Below are 10,010 nucleotides of genomic sequence, written 5' to 3' on the forward strand. Positions count from 1 at the left end.
CTAGGAGCTTTGTCAAAAGCTTGACAGAAGCATTTAGCAAAGAAATTGCCCTGTAGTCACTGACTGTTCTAGCTGCCTCTACCTTGGGGATGAGTGTGATATAAGAGGTGTTGATACTTCTTAGGCACACATTATTGTCATAGAAAGATTTGCAAAGGCTGTAAAGGTCCCCTTCGATTGTTGTCCAGGAAGCTTTGAGGAATTCATTACTGAAGCCTGTTAAAGTGTGAATGTAAATGAACAAGATTTGAGAGAACTGTTTCTTTCATTGATCTCTGAAATATATTTATACAAGTGAAGGGGTGTCACGAAGGGACACGACTGTTCCCAAAGGACATGCCCTTTGGAGTAAAACTAACTGTCTAATCCTATCCACTAATCTTGTAATTGATGGATGAGATCACTTCATGAATAGGTGTCTGTTCATGGCGTTGTTGATGAGATCACCGAAGGGGTGTCTGTTGAGAGACACCGTTTCGTAACACTCCCCCTTGATTGAATCTTCCTTCAGATCAATGCAGTTGTAAGCTGAAATTCCTCGAAAAACCCTATGGGAAAAATCTGAGGAATATATGATATGCCATAAAAACTCCTTTAAACCTTATTGGAAAATAAGGAGAAAATAGCATATTTATTTGTGATTTAAGTAAACCACTATGTCATTGGTATCCCATTAAAAACCCCAATGGAGAAAAATATTTGAGATACGACATAAAGATAACTCCCCCCAAAACCTTTTCAGGAAAAATATGAGGAGCAATATAAAGTGATATGTCGCTAAAACTCCTGTAAAAACCCAGTGGGAAAATTAAGAGAAAATATGACAACATATTATTGGTATTGCCTCTTGGATAACTCACATGAAAAACCTTCTCAGGGAAAAACCATGAATGAGTTGTGAGGGCAATATGTGTCTTTGATATTTCCCACAAAAACCCCAATGGGGAAAATAGAAAATATGACACATGCTTATGTTAATATTACCTCATTAAAAACTTTGACAAGAAACCTTGTAAGTAAAACTTGTGAAAGAAAAGAGTATAATATGATGCTGGTACAGATCAACATTTAGGAGATGTCTCCCCCTGATTCTGGCAAATCTTAAAGTCGACGCATACCAATTCCATGTACCAATTTTTTGAAACATAGAAGTTGGTAAGGACTTAGTAAATAGGTCAGCGAGATTATCACATGACTGGATTTGCAAGATGTTTATTTCTCCGCTTTCTTGTAATTCATGAGGATAAACCAGTTTAGGAACAATATACTTAGTGATATTGCTCTTTGTATAACCTGTTTGCATCTATGTAACACAAGCGGAATTATCTTCATAGATAATTGTAGGTGATTCAATTGAACCAATACCACATGACTATTGTATGTGGTTAATCATTCTATGAAGCCATATACATTCTCGTGATGCCTCGTATAGAGCAATAATTTCAGAATGATCAGTAGAGGTTGCCGTCAGAGTCTGTTTAGAAGACTTCATGAAATAGTTGTACCTCCATGTAAGAATACAAATCCAGTTTGGGATAGGGACCAGATAAGTAACCAGCATCCGTGTATCCAATCATATTAGGATCATGATTTCTCTTAAAGAATAAACCAAGATCCTTTGTGCCACTAAGATATCTGAGGATATGCTTTGCTCCCATCCAATGACGATGAGTTGGATTGGCACTATGTTTAACTAGTATGTTCACTGCAAATGCAATATCAGGCCTGGTGCAATTTGTAAGATACATAAGTGCTCCAATGACACTAAGATATGGAGCCTTGGTCCCAATATCTTTTCTCCAATATCTTATGATCTAAATGGATCTTTCTCTATTTCTAAAGAACGAACAACCATCGAGGTATTGTTATGATATGATTTGTCCATATTGAATTTCTCCAATATTTTTTGGATATAGGCTGATTGATGCACTAAAATCCCTGAGGGACGGTGCTCAAGTTATAAGCCTAGGCAATATTTGGTCTTACCCAAATCCTCCATCTCGAATCCACATGATGGAAATTGTATCTCAAATGATTGCATAATTATTTCTGTATCATGATGATATCAAAATAACCAATATGCGCAATCATGCTTAATTATACATAATGTATGTTGCGATTTGTATTTGGATTCAGAATATGAAGTCCATTGGAACTTATACGTCCGAATCTATCAAATTCATTTGATCCGCCAATTATTGAATTTGGAAAACTTTATTTTCACACATACCATGGGGTATGCTATGCTGGGTCTCTGCGTGAAACCATATACTACAAGCTCTCATTGTTCACCACCTTGCTTCTGAAAAGAAACTCTTTGAGGGAAGATATTACTATGGTAATACTTCTCATCATTGAACAAGAGCAATCTCCTTAATTGTCACCTTTTAGTTTGACCAAATTTGAGTGTGAAGATACTCTGTCTAGGATTTTTTGGTCTGGATGCAGTAAGATAAAAAGGCAATCTTTGAGGAGTATATGCCGCGACAATTTGTAGTCTTTAAATGATTGATTCAGTTCTTGAAATCAATATAGCTTGTGAAAATGTTAACCCTTTTGGACTCTGAGTCATTTCTCATATGGAGTTAGGGTGTTCCAATGTCCCAGGATCAGAATTTGGGTGCACCGTTGATCCGGGTGGATTTTGATCCAGGTTTTGGATGCTCATCTATTTTGGGTGTCTACCAACTTGAGGTTGGCTTGGATTTACTGATTTGGAGGATATTGTCCTCGGTATCCTCGGACGCTTACTTGAAGCATTATCCTTAGGAGCGGCCGTACTTCTCCCCCTCTTCGTTGGAAGTGGGAGTTGAATGGTTTTAATTGGTACCTCCATTCTTTCGGGCGCATTATAAGTAGGATAAGAGGATTTTGTGACACCCTTATTATCAGTAAATGTTTATGACAGATTCTTTGCAATATGATGCAAATATAAGACATTCTAAACGATTAGGTTTAGAATTTTTGGTACGTAAATGTGAGGATTGCTCTTTTGATTCCTGGCATTCTTAATGTGGTATAAATCTCCCCCTAATGCCTAGAATTATCCTCAAATGTGATCAACATACGAGCAATTTATAAATCCCTTGCAGAGTTACCTCTTGGGATCCCTAATGCCTATTGGTATGTTGGGGTGGTGATATGGGTATGTGTAAACATACTCGATGCGTAGATGGGAAATGTTTGGCTACAGCCAAAGTTTCACGTACATATTGCAATGGAGGGAGTTGTATAAGTGCAGCTTGATGAATTTGAATTAACGATGCGGTGTGTAAGACCGCATGAAAACAACTTAGTTCTGGTAAATTACAATTCAATTTTAATATGTCATGCAATTTGATTCTCAATAAGAGACTCAATAAAACCATTATTGGTATGGACATAAGGTACTTGATATATAGTACCCAAAAACCAAACAGTTCCATATAAAATGGATTTGATCCCGTGTCCAGGATAATTTGTTCTAAATTGAAGATTTTGAGCAATGAGTTTGGTATAGTGATAGTTCTTATGACTAAGAGACACACCTAGGACTATATTATAGATGCAAAAATATGCATTACATAGTATCTTTATAGTCTATAAAATGGTAAATAGAGTCACATGTATGTTCTTAAATTTCTTCAAGAAATGTAGTGGCTCATATTGATGCTATGACCAATAGAATTCACAATAATTCTCAAGTTATCTCTATAGTTGAATAACCAAGGCAAATGTGCCAAGTCTTATTGACATCAAGAGAGAGAATTATTTGTACGCAACATTGGATACAGGTTATGTATGTGTAGTCAAATCAAACTGAGGATGTTCTATTTAAGTATTGCCATATCCGTTGTCAAGAGAAAAACACTCCTTTTAGTTATCATCTTGGGGTTTCTATATGAAAACCACATTGACGGATATCTCTATAATTTTAATTAGGTACATTTTGGAATCAGAATACAAGAATGGATTCATGATTATTATTTGAGTACCAATAGGGAGTATGATAGTAGCACGACCAAAGCCCACTATCATGACATCGTGTTAAGCGATTAACAAAATATTTTCTTGTCTCTATGTAAGAGTTTAGGAATATTTTGCTTCCCTATATATAGAGTTTGTGGTGCAACTATCCACTAGGCAAAATTCCTCTTTGCATTTGGATTGACTCCCGTATAGGTCTATATATAGCATGAAGAATATAATGACATTCTTTGTAGATATATAGATTACATACAAGTTAATTAATGAAATATCAAATGTGATGGCACATTATTGTGATATTCAATTGAAATTGGTGACACCGTTTTATATTACAGCACCAAAATGAAATGTAGATACTAGGTATCTTTGTAAATGAAAGACAAATTTGGTCTCCAAAATGGATCAAGCGAAGTAAATTCGATGATCGTGCTCTTCATGCTCATAAGACCCACTTATTAATTAAGTGTTTGGTTGCTACTTGGTTTCTTCATGAAACTTGTTGTGAACAACTGGCCTTCTTGGTGGTGTCAGGTTGAAGATAGAAGCGTGCTTCATATCTTTATTGTTGAGCCGGATATTTATGTCTAATGGATTTGTAATACCGATCAATTAAATGTTTCAAGGTATGATATTTCCAAGTTGTGTGGCAGTAACATACACAATTGGGACAAAATATGGTTCTGTCATATTTCGGAAATGCCTTGACCCTAAAGAATGCACGGGGCTGCTACTTCTTTTTGAGTTAAATCTTACCATTAAAGTTCTTTAGATGGCATTATTACATGGCATCGAACTTGTAATGATTCTGGAAATTCAATGTACTTTCGATGATAGAGCATCACTATAATGCTAATGATGATTCCTCGATAAGAGTTTATTATACACTTAGACCTGAAGTAATGTAGTAATTAATCTAGAATACATTTGGTAAGTTGTGTGCTTTCACGAAAATGCAATGTTGGGGATATTTTGGAACAACATAATTATATTCTCAAGTGGACTTAAGATCCTAGAGATAAAGTTGTGGCCAATCATAGTTGGCATTGGGCAGAATGACTGCCTTGTGTTGTTCATATCACTCATTGAAAGGTAGCCATATAGTGCTTCGATTTGCACCCATTGAGCATACGTGTGACCTGGATGTATATGGTGTTTTATTTAAATAAAACTCCGTATTTAAATTGATCATAAGTGGTGATGCTCTCTTATGAGGAGCATCAAATATTGCTATGAATCCATAGAACATTAAGTTTAACATTACGTCTATTGACCATGTTAGATAATGATGGCCATTAAGAGCAAGAGATCAAACTCTTTGCAGGCTATTATTCTAACAAGGTTTAAACCATAGATATTCTGAATTTACGCTAAGGGTAAATTTAAAATTGCTATGGTGATGCTATATTAATTAATGCAAAATAAATAGGAGACAAGATCTATCTCACTAATAGTGTAAACCTCATTTATGCTAACACATTAGAGGTAGTCATCATAAAGATATAGACCTCTAATAATATGGACATAGTCTGTTGAACAGTAGATGCCAAGTGGTGTATGCAATTTGTATAAACACATTTTAAGGTAATCATCAAAAGATTGATGTAGACCTTAGTTAATCCGCAAATGAATTGGGTACGTACGTTGAGGATAGTCACTAAGTTGTGGACTTAGTGTAGATCCCATAGTAGCAACTATGGTGCTACCTTATGTATGACCAATAGGAATGCTGATTAATGATAGTTATCTTGTGAAAAGATGTAGACTGTATGTTCCAATTTGTGATGTTGGGTACGCACATTGAAAGGTCCTTGTTTGGTTTTGATAATTGAGTGACAACTTAGGTGGACTAATTGTGTTTATGTGAGATACACATGTGATTAGTCCACATGTACATGTGTGTGAGCAACATATGCCATGGAGGTGAAAATAGCTTGGAGATGTTGCAAAGCTCACACATGTGATGATGAAGGAGCTTAAATGCACATGAGACATGACATTGAGTTATGTGATCAAGGTGGAGAAGATCAAGACAAGACTTGGCTTGATGGACCAGTTGCAAGCGTGAAGGGCAAGTCGAAGGCTTTGGAGTGATGGACCGCGTGGCGGTGAAGCTTGAGCAAGACTTGGCGCCGATGAACGATGGCAACGGTGAAGAGCAAGTAAAGTCAAGATCGATGAACCAATATGATCATGTGATGATATGAAGTGGATCATATCATTGTTGATCGTGTTGGTGCATGTGTTGCATCGACATTAGAAGAGATGGAATGGAATGCGCAAGGCAAAGGTATAACCTAGGGTATTTCATTTCACCGGTCATAGGTGTGTAGAGAAGTTTATGACCGGGTTTAGGATAGATGATCGTACTATCAAGAGAGGCAAACTTGTTTACATATCGGTCATCTAATGCCACTCGAGTGATCTAACTTTGCATTGTCGCTAGGATCGAGTGGCATGGCAAGTTGAGTGGCTAACATCCTTTGGGGAATGATTGTGAAAATGCTAACATACTTACACATGGTGGTGTACACTTGGTGGTGTTGGCACATTTACAAAGGAGGTGGTGTTTGTAGGGGTGAGATGGGTTTGGGTCCCTCTCTCCCTCCCGCCGAGCTTGCGAGGTGGGATTCAGCGCTTTCGGAAAAATGGAATGCCTATTTTCTATTGCGCCGGATACAAATTCTTGGTGGTTAGCTCATTGGAGCAAGGGTGAAGAAGTTAGAAGTGAAAACGAGTTGGTCGCGAAGATGCTGGCGTCGATCAACTGACCAGACGCTAGATCTAAATGCACCGGACGCTGGCAGGCTGCGTCCGGTTAGGCTGACGTACGATGACGCAGAAGCTAGAGTGTGACCGGACGCTGGCTGCATCCGATCAAGTGTGACCGGACGCGTCCGGTCGAGGTCGGTACCTTACTGGAAATGACTGGACGCTGGGGGTTCAGCGTCTGGTCAGTTGAAAGCTGCTGCGTCCGGTCAAGTCAAGTGACCGTTGGAACCGGGACACGTGGTCGTCTGCGAGCGACCGGACGCTGAGGTCCAGCATCCGGTCAACACGATCGGAGCGTCCAATCGGCCCGACCGTTGCCCAGTGAAGGGGTAACGGCTAGTTTAGCCCTTGGGGCTATAAATAGAAGTGGCCTTCGGCCATGGCTTGTGTGGAGCACCTCAAGGGACTTAGTGTCCATGCTTGTGAGTGCTTGGGAGCCCTCCATCACACATATACTTGATAGTGATCATTCGATTGTGTGAGTGAGTGATTCTAGTGCGATTGCATCGTGAGGTTGCATCGAGTGGCACTAGGTGATCGAGTTACAAGCCGGTGGTGCTTGTTACTCTTGAAGGTTGCCACCTCCTAGATGGCTTGGTGGTGGTCTCTGTCGAAGCGCGCAAGAAGCTTGTGCGACGTTTCGGAGAAGTGCTTGTGAGGGGCATTGTGCTCGCCCCGCGGGAGCCGCGAAGAGCAACTCTAGTAAAGCGTGTCATTGAGCTACCCTCACTCAAGGGGTAGGTTCTTGCGGCGCACGATGTGCGGGCTTAGCGGGTGGTGCTAATTAGTCGCCGAACCACCAAGTGAGCGGTCGACACAACAGGGACTAGCGTGTTGGTAAACACGTGAACCTCGGGAGAAAAATCATCGTGTCAACCTTGTTCTTCTCGTTGTTTGCATCCCCATTACACAAGCTTGCAATTACTTTTATATATATTAAGCTTGTGTAGTTGCTCTTGTAATTAGATAACTTGTATAGCTTGCTAATTACCTTCTTACTTGTGTAGCATAGAAGTAGCTCCCTTGCGTGGCTAATTTGGTTTTAGTAACCTTGTTAGTCACATTGCTTAGTTTGTGTAGCTAAGTATTTACGCTCTCTAATTAGGCATTGGTTGTCTTGTTATTGAGCATTGCTAGTATCGTTAGCTTTGTGCTTTTGCTTACTAGCATGTGTAGGAGCTCCCTTGTTACTTAAAGAACTAGTGGCATAGGTTTGTGTAACCTTGCTCCTAGAATTATTTAGGAGAGCTCTAACTAGCACGGCATCTTTGTTACATAATTGTTATTTTTGCAAGGTGCTAGTGAACATATATAGTGGGGTATAGTCTTGGCTAGACCGATAGTTTTAATTTCGCAATTTGTATCGGTTAGCCGACGCGATTAAGTTTTATAAAAGACTATTCACCCCCCTCTAGTCCACCATCTCGACCCTTCACACATTGAGGATAGTCACTAAGAATTTAGTGTAGATCCCACAGTAGCAACTATAGGGCTACCTTGTGTATGGCCAACATACAATGTGGAACATTTGTGTTATATATAAATAATGAGGTAATACACTTAATGAATTTTGCATTAATAATGTAAGCGCTATGAGCCTTAAATAAAGCATGAATGGGCTTAACATGAAATAAAAATTGCAAATAACAAAGTAGTTACAATGCAAAGGTCGTGATAATAATATTACATGTTTATTGGGTTTGCCAATTTGGACAAATACTTTGAACATACAATGTTAATAGCACATGTTTATTGGGTTTGCTAATTTGGACAAACGCTTTGAACGGTACTAAAAAAATTCCAGAAAACATAGGATCTGAAAAGCGAATTTACAGTGGTAAATTCATCTGCAGCAATACATGCCATGATGCTTTTTTTTATGACACATGGGTCTCAAAATACTTATTTACTGAGGTAAATATTGTGCATCATATTGCATTTTAAACCTAGGGTCTAAAATTAATATTTACATGAGATAAATGTAGTATGCTTCAAACATGTTAAAACCTGAGGGCTTAATCATGAATCTGGATTACAATAATAATTCATGAAGATCATTATGTAATTCACAAGTAATAAGGGGGATTTTTCAGCAAAAAACCGCATAATCTTATCCCTTCCACACTGACGGTTTCCGTCGCTCGGACTCGCGGCTTCTTCGTGGGGGTCCGTCCGCCGCCGAACTGGCCTCTGGCCGCCGGCGTGAGGCCGCAGCGAGGCGCGGGCCCATTCGCGCGGACTCGCCTGGCCATGGCGCGCGGCCGCTAGCGCGGGGCTGCCGGCAGCGGGTGTGGGAGAAGCAGGAGCCATGCAGGGCCAGCCAGCCGCAGGGGCAGGAGGAGGCGCGCGGGGTCACCAGCCGCGAGCTCGTGGCCGCGGCTGCTGGCCTGGCCACCACGAGCGCCACAGACGCGCGGGTCGCCGGCCGCCGGCCGCCGGCCGCCGGCGCCGAGGGCGCGCGGAGCTGGCCGCCACCCGCAAGAAGCCGCACGCGCGGGCTTGCAGCGCGTGGCCACTGGGGCGAGGTCGCAGGTCGCGGCGCGAGGCCGCTGGTGCGTGGCCGCCGGATCTGGCTGACTGCAACCTGAGCGACGCGATGGTTGTAGTTGCTGGCTTGCCGCGACCGAAGTTACGGCTTCCGTATTGGAAGAAGACGCATCTGGCATCCTCCAGGAACAAGGTACATAATGTATCCGTATTTCATAAGTTGATGGCTACTTACCTTTGCCATCGAATTAGATATTGTTCCTGTCGGAGTTCATCGTCCATATTGCTCTGGATTCTCAAGGAAACCATTGGCCTCCCATCCTTCTCTTGAAGACGACATGGAGGACAAAAACAATGTCATCAGTCATCACGGCAAGGCAAAAGCCATGTTCATGTTCATCCTCTTCTGCCCCCAGCGACAGCGTGCGATGATGGTTCAGAGACATGCGTGTCTCTGTCGTTCGCAGAGCAAAAGTGCTGATAACGTGTTAAAGTGTGAATGTAAATGAACAAGATTTGAGAGAACTGTTTCTTTCATTGATCTCTGAAATATATTTATACAAGTGAAGGGGTGTCACGAAGGGACACGACTGTTCCCAAAGGACATGCCCTTTGGAGTAAAACTAACTGTCTAATCCTATCCACTAATCTTGTAATTGATGGATGAGATCACTTCATGAATAGGTGTCTGTTCATGGAGTTGTTGATGAGATCACCGAAGGGGTGTCTGTTGAGAGACACCGTTTCGTAACAAAGCCATCGGGTCCAGGAGACTTATCATTTGGTAG

General features: G+C 40.8%; 1 long non-coding RNA gene across 1 annotated transcript; it reads left to right on the forward strand.

Annotated features, from left to right (window-relative positions):
* The first annotated feature begins 8,752 nt into the window (after positions 1-8,752).
* Positions 8,753-9,785, forward strand: LOC136538482 (uncharacterized). The gene is made up of 2 exons (XR_010779356.1): positions 8,753-9,415; positions 9,524-9,785. It is a non-coding gene; the product is annotated as an uncharacterized lncRNA (long non-coding RNA).
* Positions 9,786-10,010: the final 225 nt, after the last annotated feature.

The sequence above is a fragment of the Miscanthus floridulus genome, chromosome 2, assembly GCF_019320115.1.
Source record: "Miscanthus floridulus cultivar M001 chromosome 2, ASM1932011v1, whole genome shotgun sequence".
NCBI lineage: Eukaryota > Viridiplantae > Streptophyta > Magnoliopsida > Poales > Poaceae > Miscanthus > Miscanthus floridulus.